This window comes from Anabrus simplex, chromosome 1 (genome assembly GCF_040414725.1).
Source record: "Anabrus simplex isolate iqAnaSimp1 chromosome 1, ASM4041472v1, whole genome shotgun sequence".
In the NCBI taxonomy this organism is placed as follows: Eukaryota; Metazoa; Arthropoda; class Insecta; order Orthoptera; family Tettigoniidae; genus Anabrus; species Anabrus simplex.
In genome coordinates, this window is record NC_090265.1 from 1,013,344,352 (window position 1) to 1,013,361,542 (window position 17,191).

The window sequence follows — 17,191 nt, forward strand, 5'->3', positions numbered from 1 at the left end:
AGAAGGAATTCAAGAATACCTAATCAACTATTAAACTATTAAACATAAAATGCAACAAAATACTGTTCTTTCTGCATTTAGGAGGACACTTGATGTTCCTTGGATTTCACCAACGTAGTGATGGCAGGGAACATTGTTTGAGCAGAATAAATGCGTAACCATGCTTCCAACCAAACTTCGCACTAACTTAACCTAGTTTTACCCTTATTTAGGTTCATATGAATGATAATGTATGTTCGCAAAGGTTTATACAGCCAAACATATTTAATTTGCATGCCAGTGCGTGGATACGTGGAAACTCTTGTGTTAAGAGTTCTTCTAAAATGAAAGGATGCCGCTTGGAATAGCCTATTGTAATATTTATCTTTCGGTATTGTTACATTTTAGCCTTGTCAGTTATCTTTGAAATTTAACTAGAGCCCGAAGAAAATTGACAGAAGAGGGCGTCATAAATATTCTTCCATATTCCTGAACCATTCTCGAATTGTTATAGGGCTTCTCAGTAACTATCAGTTTAACTTCTTTGAACAAAGAGGTATTCTGATCAACTCTCACTGCAGCCAACTTTTGATTGCCTCTAATATTCTAAACATGCTTGCGTACTGCTACAGTATGGCCAATTCTGTACTTTCCTTCGGTACTCCCTCGTACGTTTCATATGCCTACAAAATCTGAACATAAGTGTGTAGGCCCATATACCTTGTAGAATGTTTCATTTACTGTATTTGGAGCATATTGAATATCTGGTCTTCATGTTTTGAAGTGAGACTGTTTTTATTCATCTAATCCTTCACTAGCGATTGCATTCTCATGTATTTCAACACATTCTTTAGTTGTTGCATGCTACTTCTGTTTGTGAAGCTATTTGTCCCTTCCTTCCCAATATATTTAATCATTTTTAGTCACATTTAATCAGTTTCTGCTCATTTCCGATACTGCAGGTTTTTTCCATTCTGTCCATTTCCTTGAGCGGATTTAAGTACAAAAATTGGTGTGTTACAAAAGGAGATGCCGGGCCGACTAGCTCAGACGGTAGAGCGTTGGCCTTCTGACTCGAAGTTGATAGGTTCGAACCTAGCTCAGTCCGGCGGTATTTGAAGATGCTCAAATATGTCAGCCTCGTGTCGGTATATTTACCGGCAATTAGAAACACCTGTGGGACAAAATTCTGGCATCTCGGAGTCTCCGAAAACCGCAAAGTAGTTAGTAGGGCGGACAACCAATCAAATTATATTTTTAATAGGAACTAGCTGTTGACTCATTGTTGACGGGTTAGCGGGGATGAGTGGCAAGATACGATGGAGCACACCTCAGTTCAGCCGGTGTATGTTCAGTAGAGCCCGCCTGGTGGCCATGAGCGTTAAGGCGTCAACTATATGATCTGACACGGTGGTTAGCCGGTTTGAGTCCCGTTGGAGGGGGGGGGGGGGAAATCACCATTAGGATGTTGGCCGGTAGTGTAGGAGTGTGTGGTATAACACTTCTAAACATTAGATTGCGTGCCCGAAGTCTGGATTACATTGCAAACCTCTCCAGTATTCATATGGAGTGAGGGCATGTGGCTCTACTGGCGATTCGTCCGTCGGTTTGGGGGCGTTAAAAACCTTGAGCACACCTCTTGGTGTTATTCGACAGGCGTAGGCTATGCGCTGACTCCGGATTTCTTGCTCTCTACATTATTATTATTATTATTATTATTATTATTATTATTATTATTATTATTATTATTATTATACATACAGTACGTGTATTATCATCGTTATGCCTTTCAGCGTTCAGTCTGAAAGCCTTTGTGAAATTACTAAACGTTGCCACAATCCTCTATTTGCAACTAGTGCTGTGGCCTCATTTAGTTCTATATCTCTTATCTTTAAGTCGTTAGAACCTGAATGTAACCGTCGTCGCCTTGGTCTCCCTCTACTCCTCTTACCCTCCATAATAGAGCCCATTATTCTCCTATCATATATCCTCCATTCGCCTCACATGACCCCACCAACGAAGCCGGTTTATGCGTATAGCTTCATCCATAAAGTTAATTCCTAACTTAGCCCTTATCTCCTTGTTCAGAGTATCCTCCTGCCATTGCTCCCACCTGTTTGTACCAGCAACCATTCTCGCTACTTTCATGTCTGTTACTTCTAACGTATAAGATATCCTGAGTCCACCCAGCTTTCGCTCCCGTAAAGCAAGGTTGGTCTGAAAACAGACCGATGTAAAGATAGTTTCGTCCGGGAGCTGACTTCCTTCTTTACAGAACACTGTTGTGCACAACTGCGAGATCACTGCATTAGCTTTACTACGCCTTGATTCAATCTCACACACAACCTAATTACTTAAAATGATTTACCTTTTTCAGCTTTGTGTCACCAATCTGACATTCAGTTCTGTTGAATTTCTTAGCTACTGACATCAATTTAGTCTTCGAGAGGCTAATTGTCATACCATACTCATTGCACCTATTTTCGAGTTTCAAGATATTAGACTGCAGGCTTTCGGCACAATCTGCCATTAAGATCAAGTCGTCAGCATAGGCCAGACTGCGTACTACATTTCCTCCTAACTGAATCCCTCCCTGCCACTTAGTACCTTTCAGCAGATGATCCATGTAAACTACGGACAGCAAAGGTGAAAGATTACAGCCTTGTCTAACCCCTGTAAGTACCCTGACCCAAGAAATAATTCTATCATCAGTTCTCACTGCAGCCCAATTGTCAACATAAATGCCTTTGATTGATTTTAATAACATATTAAGTATTAATCAAAACAAGGCAATTTTAGCTACTAAAATCCACAGCACTAATTGTCTAACTGCGTAGCAATAAGCACATTGTGCTAGAAATGTAAATGTTGGCGTTCCCATTTAAAACCAAACCAAACCCCATGGTACTACAGCCCTTGAAAGGCCTTGGCCTACCAAGCGATCGCTGCTCAGTCCGAAGGCCTGCAGATTACGAGGTGTCGTGTGGTCAACACGACGAATCCTCTCGGCCGTTATTCTTGGCTTTCTAGACCGGGGCCGCTATCTCAGTCAGATAGCTCCTCAATTCTAATCATGTAGGCTGAGTGAACCTCGTACCAGCCCTCAGGTCTAGGTAAAAATCCCTGACCTGGCCTGGAATCTAACCCGGGGCTTCCGGGTAAGAGGCATGCACGCTATCCTTACACCACGGGGCCGGCACGTTCACATTTAAAGAGTCTCTAAAGAATTTCCAATGCCCTTCCGTCGACGTTAACAGAATGAGAGTTGTTACAGAGTAGTTTAGATCTATGCAATTGTGGCAAGATATTAGGTTAATCTTCAACTACAAGAACTGTAGTCTTAGTATGGAAATATTCACAGCGAAATCATTCTAAATTGTTATATAATGAAAAATCCACGAAAAACACTAATAGTCCTCCAGTATGGCGAACATATTTTCACTCCGTACTCCGTCATTATGCTTTCTCTAGATTGACGAAACATAAACATAACTGTCTATTCCTCTCCTAACATTTTTCAGTTACGTGCCGCATACTGAAAATCTGATCCTGACACCCCCTCTGTGGTCTGAAACCACACTGGTTTTCATGCAATTTCCTCTCAATCACTGGACGCACCATCCCTTCCAAGATGCTAGTGAATACTTTGCCTGGTATACTAACCAGTGAGATACATCGATAGTTGTTGCTAAGTGTTTTTCGTGACTTTTGCATTATATAACAATTTAGATTGATTTCGCTGTGAATATTGCCATACTAAGACTACAGTTCTTGTAGTTGAAGATTAACGTAATATCTTGCCACAATATCATAGATCTAAACTACTCGGTAACAACTCGCATCCTGTTTACGTCGACGTAAGACTGCTTGCTCGGAAACAAATATAATCATATAATTCCTATCGTATCCTAATTTGTCGAAGGAAGAAATTGCGGAAAGTCGTAGATAATCTATGAAGCCACTGGTGGGGTAAAAATGATCGTAGTTTTCATTTACTTTATGAAACGTTATACCGCTGTGCGGTGCTTGGTAATTTGATGCATAACTTCGAAGAGACGTGTTGAAAAGGTTTAAGTTAAACATGTTGTACAGTGAGATAGGAAACTAATTCGGGTGTTCATTATGGAAGTATTTTGTGATTCGGTAGTATCCTGGGATAACTTGCGGGTTGATGACCCCAGCCTGCTTGCCAGCAGTGACGATCTTTCAGATCTGCTAACAAGAGTGAAAAATGAGAGTCCTAAGTATGGACTGGAGCTTGACCTTCGTAAGTCTAAACTCATGCATGGTGATTGATAGAGCAACACCGGTCGTTCGAAGGAATTTGATGCAGTGCAAGACTTCCTATCTCTTCGGTCAACTTTCAGTGATACGAGAAGTTCCGAGAAAAGGATTATTTTACCAGGACGAGTAATGATGATGATGATGACGATGATGATGATGAAATTAACAAGAGGTCAGACCTAGCGTCCAACCTATTTCAAGGAGCTTGTGTACCTTTTGTGGAGGGGACACACACACACACACACACTCGACAGTAACTCGTGCAGAAGAGTTTAGGTCAATAAGCTTTCGTTCTCGAAAAAATTGAGGTCGAATGTCATGACGGAGGATCCGCTTCTGACGAATTGGAAGTGATAGGCAACTAAGAGAACAAATTTTACTTAAACGTGTCAAGTTTGCAATCTAATAATTTCTGAAAAATTGATGTTCCCCGATTCCAGTTATTGAGGGAACGTGAAGATAAAAATGCGAATAAAAGTATTAGGCAAACTGCGCTGAAGTTTATTTTCTACCTTTATTTTCAACACTTTGGTATACAGTTGATAGTGACTTCAAATTTACCGCTTCTTCGTCCTGGGTGAGAGATTTTAGGAAAAAACCCATCGAAGCAGTAGTGCTCTTCCAGAAGCAGATGGCACCTCATGTCAAAACATTTGATTGACATTACGTTGGTAATACAGATGAAATATCCGACGTACTGTCCCATAAGGGTGAGAAAGAAACCTTTGTTGCGGTCGGCAGTATTAATAAAGCGACTCATTCCTGCACGGCGCAATATTCTTTAACACTTGCTGGAAAAGTACTCCCGAACGTTGTTTATGCCTCCAGGAAAATGCCGACAAAAGCGGAGTGAGTGTGGCATAAGAAGTAAATCGTCTCACAGAAATGTGCAAAAACGTGTACATTACATGTTAAACATCCGGTAAATTGATAAACAGCATTTACAAGTTGTACGTACATGTTTTTAAACCCTACGTCACGGAAAAAGAAATCTCACTACTGGATTCATGGGGCGGCGAAACTGATAAGGCCGTGTTTGATTCCATGTTCGTGGACGACGAATACCGGTCGACTTGCACGGTGAAAGTCATTACGCCTAAGTACACACGCATGTGCCAACCGTGTGATATTTATTGGAAAACACAAAACTGCCACACTCTCTTCGAAACACAGTGAGAAATACATCAAGCTGATGCTATAAAGATTTATAGCCTTGTACATAATCGATTGTCGGCACCAGTACTCCAGGCGATGATATCATACGCATGGTATGTGTCGAAACTAACCTCGGAGAGACGTGTATTCATGAACGTAAACCAGGCTTGCTTTACGAAGAATGTTGGCCAGGAGAAATTTGCGTGCAATGAGGGGGCTTTCTTCCAATGTGCTTGGTGCAGAGGATTTCTCTGCTTTTCGTGCATCTACAATTAATGCCGTCCAACGCACTGTGACGGCAAACTTTTTTAAAAGTTGCTTTACGTCGCACCGACACAGGTTTTGTGGCGACCATAGGATAGGACTAGGAGCGGGAAGGAAGCGGCCGTGGCCTTAAGGTACACCCCTGATATTTGCCTGGTGTGAAAATGGGGAAACTACGGAAAACCATCTTCAGGGCTGCCGACAGTGGGGTTCGAAACCACTATCTCCCGAATGCTAACTCTCAGCTGCGTGCTCCTAACCGCACGGTCAGCTCGCTTGGTGTGAAGGCAAACCGTGACACGGAGAAAGTGAGTCGCGACAGATCGAATAGTAATTATAATACAATACAATGGATTTTTGTCTGGCAAGATTAAGGCCATTAGGCCCTCTCTTCCATCTAACCATAAAGTACAGTACAGAATTAAAATACTTACTATTGAAACATCTTGCAACTACTAAATAATACCGTTTTGTGACAGAGCAAAAATAAAAACTAGGAACATGATTATTTACAGTATTGACATAATTATCTAATTTCTGTTAACCTTGATATTGACAGTGAGATTATATAAAGTCTGTAGTTTGAGGAAGGCTAAATCTACAATATTTCCATAACATACGAATAACAATTGTGAGAACGTTTGTTAATGAGGTAGAAAATAATTCAGTGCAGTTTACCTAATATTTTTATTCGCATTTTTATCGTCGCGTTTCCTCAATTTATTTTGTACAACTAATATAGCTGTGGCAAGACTCGAACTCATGTCGTCCAGGTTCGCAGACAAGTACGGTGACCACTCGGCTACCGCTCCGGTTGATTGCGGTGTAACTCACAAAGTATGTATGCGTTGCATTTGAATCGGAGATTCATCAATTTTTCGGAAATTATTAGGTTGCGGACCTGGCACTTTTAACTAAAGTTGGTTCGCCTTTTAGTGTTCTATCACCTGCACTTCGTCCGGAAGTGGATCCTGCGTCATGACATTTGACCTTTTTTCTTTTCGAAAACGAAAGCGTATTGACCTAAACCCTTACACACGAGTTACTGTTGGGTGTCCCCCAACAGGTACATTAAAACTCGTTGAAATCGGTTGGACGCAGGGTCTGGTCTCTCCTTATAAGATCTGGAAGAACAGGGGAATTACTGATAACAAAGATCCGTCTCGTTGAAACTTTTTTCTGTTTTATCGTAGGGTTCTGAGACCTGGACCGAATAGGCTTTGGACAGAAAATGCATCAGTGCCTTTGACCGCAAGAAGCAGTCCGTCCATTCTTAAAGAGCTGAAGATTTTAAAACGCCTTCTCGTCTCAGTGAAAGAATACTGCCACGAACCTACTACGCTGGCGTAGCAAGGAGAGGTGATACTCTCACGTGGCGCGTCCCAGGTGGCGGATAGGGGGGTCCTAAACGGTTTGCCGGCAGACTTGAGGGAAATAAAACACCTCTCGCAGACCAAACACACCACCTCCTGTGGGTGGGGGACGCAGACGAAGAATACACCCACGGTATCCCTTGCCTGTCGTAAGAGGCGACTAAAAGGGACGACCAAGGGATGATACAATTAGCCATGATACTTGTAATTAGTACCACCACGCGGGGAACACCCCGAGTCTCTTATATTTGAGCGTAGTACCACTGTTAGGTACACAATAGGTTTCTGATAAGTAGCAATAGTGTGTGTTGGCGGCTTTTACAGTACCTGTGATTCGTACCTCTATACAAGCAACACCATGGGATTAGCGACACCATGGTTCTGCCTTGCTTATGCTTAGTACCCACTCTGTGAGGAACACCACGGGCTATTGCGGGTCCCTGCGTTTAGTCCACTTCATGTGGGGAACGCCATAGGTTTGCGTTACCTGTATAGGTTTGCATTGCCTGTAAGTAGCGCCGCAGTATGCGAAACACCATGGGTCTGTGTTATATGTGCGAATTTCATTACCTGTGCATAGTACCATACTGTGTGGAATAGCGCGAGTCTACGCTACTTTTGATTAGTACCGCAACATGACACATAGCATGGTTCTATTTTCCTAGCGATAAGTACCATTATGAGGGGCCGATGACTTGGATTTTGGGCCCGTTTCGACTGCAAGCATCATCGAGTCAGTATTGTGCTTTAGAAGCTGTCTCTTCGTCAGTAAGACCCTAGTTTAACGCTAAGTTTATGGGAATGTGGGGCATTGCGGGCTGGATCCACTGATTGTTTTAAGTTCGTGTCCATCCATTCATTCTTCGTCCTCACGTTTTCGAATTCTGGTCAGTGGAGGATTATGGATTTTTAAATTGTCATATCATTTAGTCTCATTTCGTACCATTAGGGGCCGATGACCTAGATGTTACGCCCCTTTAAACAAGCATCATCGAAAGAATACTGCAGTTCTTTGGACACATTGCGAGACGGCTTGGAGAAAATCTAGAGAAATAAGTCAGATAAAACCAGTCTCCCATAATCTCGGAAAGACAGATCAGGGAGAAGGTATTGTTTATTGTAATCTTTTCTTATTTTTGATACATCCAGTATACAAAAGTTGATTTCTTTCGCAATTTGTTTTACGTCGCATCGACACAGGTAGGTCGACGACGATGGGATAGGAGAGGCCTAGGAGTGGGAAGGAAGCGGCCGTGACCTTAAATAAGGTACAGCGCCAACATTTGCCTTGTGTGAAAATGGGAAATCACGAAAAACCTTCTTCAGGGTTGCCGACAGTGGGGTTCGGACCCACTATCTCCCGGATGCAAGTTCACAGCCGCGCGCCCCTAACCGCACGGCCAACTCGCCCGGTTCGGTATCCTTTAGCATAATTATAAAACTCAAATTAGAAAGTGTCTGGAAAACATCATGAACCCATTTTAACACCAAGATGATATAGGAATTGAACAGAGAAAGAATAGTCTGGAATGGAAGTTAAAAACATTTTGTTAATAAATTGAAAAAGAAAACATGAAACTTCTCGGACATGCTATAGAGGTCCATCGGATACTCCGGAAACGTGACCTCCCCAAAGTAAGGGTCACCACAGTAGTCATCCTGAGGACGTAATAATGGAAGGAAAAGTTGAAGGTAGTAGACCACGGGGAAGGCGGATAGAAAAGTGAAGACCTTCACGGGTTTATCAAATGGTAATGGCGACGCTACAGTAGATGTAACCAGCAAAGCCAGTGGGGTCACGCCACTCAGAAATGAGAAAATCTATTGATGATGATGATGGAGTTTCCTGGAATTCCTTGGTATTAACAAAAAAAAAAAAAAAAAAAAAAAAAATAGTACACACATTCTTTTAACGTACATTTTTGTCATTTCGTACAATTGTACCTTAATATGGAATGGCTGCAATGTTCTTCCTGTGGGTTGTGAAGGCCTTGCACATCCTCTCTTAAGTGTGTGCCCAAGTGGGAGCGAGATGCGTGGCCACACTTATCTCGTGGATTGGTGTCATCCGGTAATTTACTGCACTCAAGGAGGAACATGGTACGTCAAGCAAGACACTTCGATTAGTTAGCTCAACCAGGTCAGATTAGAGAGATCGCCAGCTCTATGGATTTTATCCGAGCAGCTAGGGTAATAGGTCACCGCACTCCCACTCAGTAAATTGCTTGTGAAGTTGCATGTCGTACCGGTGCGGCAGGTGAACCCGTAACAGGGCGGACTTACAGAATTTAAGAAGTCTACTTGGTATCAGATCAGTGAATCGGCCAAAACATATTATGAGCATCTGAATTATTAGGCTCAATAATTGGTGAAATGTTCAATATTTGGTTTGATATCGAGAGAAAGAGGGTTAATTTCAGTCGTAAAGAAAGAAACTAACCCCATGGCTTTACAGTACTACTGGACCTTAACCTTAACATACCAAGAGACTACTGCTTAGCCCGAATGCCTGCAAATGACGCGGTAACGCGTGATCAACGTGGAAGACCTCTCGGCCGTGATTGGTTTGCTAGACTGGGGCCACTAACATACGTCAGTTCGCTCCTCAATTGTTTCGACATTTGCTGAGTGGACCTCAGTCTTCAGATCTAGGTAAAAATCTCTGACCTGGCCAGGAATCTAACCCGAGGCCTCCCGGCAAGAGGCACATTCTATACCCTTAGGTCACGGAGCTGATTTCGACCCTTCATAGAGTCCGAATATGAAGTTGGGGATTATCATAAGCAACTCGTTCCAGAATGCACCCCGTGTGGGTGGGAGTGGTAGAATAACACCCATGCCATCCCCTGACTGTCATAAGAGGACACTAAAAGCGGCTCCAGGGGCTGTCTACTTGGGAGCGTTGGTTGGCGACGACGGGCCCCTTAGCTGAGTCCTGGTATTGCTTTCACTTGTGCCAGGCTCCTCACTTTCATCTATTCTATCCGACCTACCTTGGTCAGCTCGTGCTCTTTTCCGACCCCGACGATATTACATAGGGACGCCCAGGGAGTCGTTAATTTTCACGCCCTTTGTCCCCTTTGAGCCACTCAGCCCGGCAAAGAAAGACGATTGAGGCGCTGGCCTTCTGACCGTAACTTGGCAGGTTCGATCCTGGCTCAGTCCGGTGGTATTTGAAGGTGCTCAAATACGACAGTACCGAGCTCTATAGCTGCAGTCGCTTTAAGTGCGGCCAGTATCCGGTAATCGGGAGATAGTAGGTTCGAGCCCCACTGTCGGCAGCCCTGAAGATGGTTTTCCTTGGTTTCCCATTTTCACACCAGGCAAATGCCGGGGCTGTACCTTAAGGCCACCGCCGCTTCCTTCCACTTCTTAGACCTTTCCTACCCCATCGTCGCCATAAAACATATCTGTAAAGCAAATAGAAAAGAAATGACAGCCTCGTGTCGGTAGATTCACTGGCACGTAAAAACTCCTGAGGGACAAAATTCCGGCACCTCGGCGTCTCCGAAAATCGTAAAAGTAGTTAGTGAGACGTAAAGCAAATTAATAATAATAATAATAATAATAATAATAATAATAATAATGTATTTCTTTGGCCTATATCTTCATTTTTCGAAGTGATCGGATACCTTCCTGTTCTTCTTTCCGACTAGTTTCATATAGAAAATAGTTGTCTAGTTGTACTTCTTCTTGAAACCTCCACCACCAGAATGTATCCATTCCAAAGTCCCTCCAATTCCTTTTGTTTTCAAGTGACGTCGGAAAACCCGAGATTTTGTTCAGGAAAAAAAATTAACGTGCCAATAAATCTTCACAATTAAGAAATAAAATGTAAACAGCTACACCGAAAATCGACAATGTTGAGCAAAGAAGGCGAGATCCTTACAAACTACACTATGCGGCCTTGTCACCCTTTTGGTAGGTTATTCGCTTCTAAATTAATTTGAAAATGTGAGTCTTATAATTTTGATTCTGGATAACTGTTCTAGAGACTTCTACTGATAATACCATATTAGTCCAAAATGCGAAGCATCTTGAAAGAAGCTGACTAACAGTTCTATTTTACGGTGTTTGGAAGGCACTACACAATTACTATTCAACGCACGCCTTCGTTCGATTTAACTCGTACACCTTTATTACGAGTGCCACCAGGAAACAGGCACGATAGCAATAAATAAATAAATAAATAAATAAATAAATCACACAGCAGCGAATATACCAGCATAGTTACTAGTTGAAACAGATGTTAAAAAAATGAAAATCCACAGCCTGTTTCCAGTCATTCGACCCGGTCAGGAATGGAATGAATGAAGCCCCCAGCTAGCGGCGAGGATAGGAATTGTGCCGGCTGCCGAAGCCTGTCGCACTCCTCTGGGGCAATGATTAACGAATGGCAGATGAGATGAAATGATATTGGAGAGTCTTGCTGGAATGAATTATGACAGGGAAAACCGGAGTACCCGGAGATAACCCTGTCCTGCCTCCGCTTTGTCCAGCACAAATGTCACATGGAGTGACCGGGATTTGAACCACGGAACCCAGCGGTGAGATGCCGGCGCGCTGCCGCCTGAGGCACGGAGGCTACTTGAAACGGATGTTATACATTTAAAAAAAATCTAATGCAACCTAACGTCGCACGTTGGATCAGTCTTCTAAACTATTATGTATTCTTCCAGCCTCTCTGTTACGCGAGGTTTTAGTGTAGCGGACTTCTGCTAAGCTTTATCTGACCCTGTAAAAATTAAGAGGGGAATTCCTCAAGGCAGTATTATCGGACCTTTGTTTTCTTATATATATAAATGATATGAGTAAAGGAGTGGAATCGGAGGTAAGGCTTTTTGCGGATGATGTTATTCTCTATAGAGTGATAAATATGTTACAAGATTGTGAGCAACTGCAACGTGACCTCGAAAATGTGAGATGGACAGCAGGCGATGGTATGTTGATAAACGGGGTTAAAAGTCAGGTTGTGAGTTTCACAAATAGGAAAAGTTCTCTCAGTTTGAATTACTGCGTTGATGGGGTGAAAGTTCCTTTTGGGGATCATTGTAAGTATCTGGGTGTTAATATACGGAAAGATCTTCATTGGGGTAATCACATAAATGGGATTGTAAATAAAGGGTACAGATCTCTGCACATGGTTATGAGGGTGTTTAGGAGTTGTAGTAAGGATGTAAAGGAGAGTGCATATAAGTCTCTGGAAAGACCCCCAACTAGAGTATGGTTCCAGTGTATGGGACCCTCACCAGGATTACCTGATTCAAGAACTGGAAAAAATCCAAAGTAAAGCAGCTCGATTTGTTCTGGGTGATTTCCGACAAAAGAGTAGCGTTACAAAAATGTTGCAATGTTTGGGTTCGGAAGAATTGAGAGAAAGAAGAGCTGCTCGGATAAGTGGTATGTTCCGAGCTGTCAGCGGAGAGATGGCGTGGAATGACATTAGTAGACGAATAAGTTTGAATGGCGTTTATAAAAGTAGGAAAGATCACAATATGAAGATAAAGTTGGAATTCAAGAGGACAAACTGGGGCAAATATTAATTTATAGGAAGGGGAGTTAGGGATTGGAATAACTTACCAAGGGAGATGTTCAATAAATTTCCAGTTTCTTTGAAATCATTTAGGAAAAGGCTAGGAAAGAAACAGATAGGGAATCTGCCACCTGGGCGACTGCCCTAAATGCAGATCAGTATTGATTGATTGATTTGAAACTTGAGTCGTAGTTACGCCGAATGCCTGCCCTTGTTGATGCTCTTCGCTCTAAGTAATCTTTAATGGCGACAGGAAACAAACGTTATTGTGGAATGTTTACGTATTTACTCCACGTGAAAGCAAAGAGCAGCTCACGAGATTGACTAGAGTCGCTAACACAGATCAAACATTGTATTGTTACACCGTAACTTCTTGGCTTATTGTGATGAAAATTCTTGTAAGGTCACACACTATCTATATAAACTGAACCTCTACATCTCTCGACAATTTGAGTTAAGAAAGCGACTTATCTTCGGAACAGTACGGTACTTGACATGCAAAATTCAGAAATAAAAAATAAGGGTCTGTTGAAGGTTCAGTTAAATGAGTTTTTTTAATGCTATTTGTTCGGGGCGTCTACCTAGGAAGATATTTTCCCCCTACTTGCACCATATGTTATGAACCTGCGTGTATGTGGAAATTGCGAAAGTTTAAAGTGTTGAATGTGAGGAAAGGAGCGTAACAATTAAAAAAACCCTGACCCGGCCGGGAATCGAACCCCCTACACCGCGGGACCGGACTAAATGAGTTGTTAGAAGGAATGTTCAGATGGAGTGAAACTAAATGTGTCTATAAATAGCACTTGACCGTAATACTTTGCAGCATTGCCAAGAAATAGCAGGCGATCGACCTTGTTCTCGCTACAGTAATCGCCTCTGGTCTTGCACGTCAGCTGATGGAGTGCTATTTGTCTAGACGAAATACATGCTCCAGTCGCTATGGAATGAAATCACTGCAATCACGCAAATGCGGAGGTCAGATTGTCTCTTCGTATGACTTCAGTGCGCACAAGCGCAAAAAGTCGAATGTATTATTTGACTGATGGGTCTAGCAAGCCTTCAGGATGGAGGGAATGAGTGGTGTTAAATACAGATTTAGTTCAGTTGTTTTGCTGTATTAAGTTATTTGTATTGTTTATGAGAACGATTTGAAAGATAAGACTCTTGCTGCTCTCAGCTTCAATTGTTAACTTTTATGGTCACAAATTCTGGAAGTAATTCTTGTATCCCCACTCAAAAAAAAAAAAAAAAAAAAAAGAGGCAAGGATCAGTGATGATGATGATGATGATTTCCGGCTCCATGGCTAAATGGTTAGCGTGCTGGCCTTTGGTCCAGAGGGTCCCCGGTTCGATTCCCGCCCTGGTCGGAGATTTTAACCTTAAATGGCTAATTCCCTTGGCTCGGGGACTGGGTGTTGGTGCTGTCTCCAACCTTCCTGCAACTCACACACCACACACACTATCCTTCACCACAATAACACGCAGGTACATATTCTCTCTCATAAACAAGTGGCGGAAACGTAGGATTTATATATGTGTGTGTAAGATCGGGATATGGAATATCCAAATGCATCCAAAATTGTAGGTAAGAATAATTAGTTATCAATGAAGTTAGTCTCTTGTGTCGTACGACTGTTGAGTAGCGTTGAGAAGACAAGTTATACTGCTACATCGGGGAAAGTTGTTTGTTGGGTGTGAAATTATAATACCAGCATTTTCATATTGTTAGAATTTCTGCTTGAACAGGGTAGAAAGTATAAAATATTAGCATGGATGAGATGTCCCTCGAGAAAGTAGGAAGAACCTTCGTTCCACTCCCGCCGTCTCATGCTGTAATCCAAAGGAAGTGCTACGGCAGCTTGAACGTCAAACTATGGTAATTGAATGATGTACGTTGCGCTACGACAGTGAAGCTTGGATAGAGGAAGTTGAGTACAACCTTGATTGTAGGATAGGTGACAATTATTTTGGACCGTGTCGGAATTTAGAAAGTGGGGAGAAAATATTTCTCTTACCATCCGTGGAATGTGTCTATTGAGAAAACTGATCGTTGTCACACGCAGTTTTGGTTCCTTAACAAAGGCTTCACGCATTCCGTGCTTTAAATCGAAGGGAATCCATAAGAATGTTACTAGATTTACGTCCCACGAGCTAGGTTCACGGTTTTCGGAGACGCTGAAGTGCTGGAATTTAGACAGCAAAAGTTATTTTATGTTCCAGTAAATCTACAGACTGAGCTCGTTCAAATACCACAGAACTGAGCTGGCAGAACACAGCAGAACTGAAGTCCGGCTCCATGGCTAAATGGTTAGCGTGCTGGCCTTTGGTCACAGGGGTCCCGGGCCGGGAATTTTAACCATAATTGGTTAATTTCGCCGCCACGGGGGTTGGGTGTACGTGTCACATTCATTTCATCCTCATCACGACGCGTAGGTCGCCTACGGGAGTCTAATAAAGATCTGCATCTGGCGAGCCGAACTTGTCCTCGGACACTCCCGGCACTAAAAGCCATACGCCATTTCATTTCAGCAAAACTGAAACGAAACAGTCATCTTTTATAAATATGCATAATGTGTCTATTGAATAGTTATTCGATTTATTCAAACATCCTTTAGAAATTCAGTCGGAAAGGAAAGTTTCTTATCCTTTTTGGGTAAGAGTTATAGTTACCACTGTAGATCTGATGCTTGGGGACAGAATTTCATTTGATACCCCTGAGATCACCAAACCAACCCTAAAATTTGCCGAGTCCATGTTTGTCCACCTGACCGCTAGAGTAATTTATACTCGAAGGTTGATCCTCTTCATTTCTAGGAATCATCCAACAGCTCTGTAAAACTCGCGGATTGTTCTTTGAAGGTCGTAAAAATGGCACAACTTCTTCAAATTAATGTAATTCTGGTGGGCGGTCTTGCTTCCATGATAACTGAAAACTAATTTTTCTAAGTATTTTAAACACCGAGCGAGTTGCGCGTGCGGTTAGGGTCGCTTATCTATGAGCTTGCGTTCGGGAAATGAGAGGTTCGAATTCCACCGTCGGCAGTCCTCAAGATGGTTTTCCTTGGGTTTCCTATTTTCACATCTGGCAAATGCTGGGCTTGTGCCTCAAGACCATGGCTGCTGCCTTCCCAGTCCTAGCCCTTTCTCTTCCTTCTACTGCCGAAAATATTTGTTAGTGCGACGTTAAACCACTAGGGAAAAAGACATTTTAAACTTATACCTCAGATAGGTCACTAACAAATATGAAGGAAAGTGGTAGTGGTGATTGTTTTAAGAGGAAGTAAAACTGGGCAACCATCCTCTATATAATACTAATCAGAAAGAAAAAAAAAATAGAAGAATCCGACACTTTGAAAAATGAAGGTATCGGCCAAAGAAAGGCGTGAAAATGAGATTCCCTGGGCGTAGAGTGCTCTAATACCGTCGTGGTTAGAAAAAAAAACAAGCGTTGACCAAGGGTGGTCGAATAGATGAAAGTGAGGAGCCTGACAAAAGTGGAAGCTATGTCAGGACTCAGCTGAGGGCCCCGTAGTCGCCAACCCACATGTTCCCAAGTTGAGCCCTTGGGGCCCCTTTAAGTCGCCTTTTACGACAGGCAGGGAATACCGTGGATGCTTTCTACCACCCCCCCTGTGGGTGGGGGACGCAAATTAATACACTCACGGTATCCCCTGCCTATCGTAAGAGGCGACTAAGAGGGGTCCAAGGGGCTCTCAACTTGGGAGCGTGGGTTGGTGACCACGGGGCGCTTAGCTGAGATCTGGTATTGCTTCCACTTGTGCCAGGCTCCTCACTTTCATCTATCCTGTCCGACCTCCCGGGGTCAACTCTTGTTCTTTTCCGACCCCGACGGTATTAGAGCATTCGAGGCCTAGGGAGTCTATCATTCTCACGCCCTTCGTGACCCTTGCCTTTCTTCGTCCGTTACTTCATTTTTCGAAGTGACGGATCCCTTCTTATTTCTTCCTTTTTTTTCTGTCTATCCCCTGTGGGTGGGGGATGCAGACGAATACACCCACGATATCCCCTGCCTGTCGTGAGAGGCGACTAAAAGGGGCGACCAAGGGATGATTGTATTAGAACCATGAAACTACTTTTGATTAGTACCATCACGCGGGGAACACCATGGGTTGCCTGTACTTGCGAGTAGTACCGTTATATTAGGTACGAAATACGTTTGTGATTAGTAGCAGCAGAGTGGGTCACTGAGTTTCCAGTACACACGAGTCGTACCCTTGTACACCACGGACCTGGGCGTTGCCTGTGATTAGTACCACTATATGAGGAAGACCATGGGGATACCGGCGCCCGTGATTAGTACACCTAGGTGAGAAACACCATAGGTATACGTTACCTGTACGACGTCCAATACTTGAGTAGTACAATCATGTGTGGACCACCGTGAGTCGACGCTACTTTTGATTAGTACCCCAAAAAGACAAATACCATGCTTCTCCTTTACTAGCGATAAGTAGGGTAGGATCCACTGATTGTTTTAAATTCATATCCATCCATCCATCCATCCATCCATCCATTCATTCATTCTTCATGCCATTTTTTATTTTGGTCAGTGGATGATTTAAAACTTTTAGTTTGTCATTTC

The 17,191-nt window shown here is 42.9% G+C and overlaps 1 protein-coding gene across 1 annotated transcript in view; it reads left to right on the top strand.

Moving 5' to 3' along the window:
• Positions 1 to 17,191, top strand: part of Tsp66E (Tetraspanin 66E) — a 233,056-nt gene that overhangs the window by 145,903 nt on the left and 69,962 nt on the right. The gene's annotated exons all lie outside the window — the stretch shown is intronic.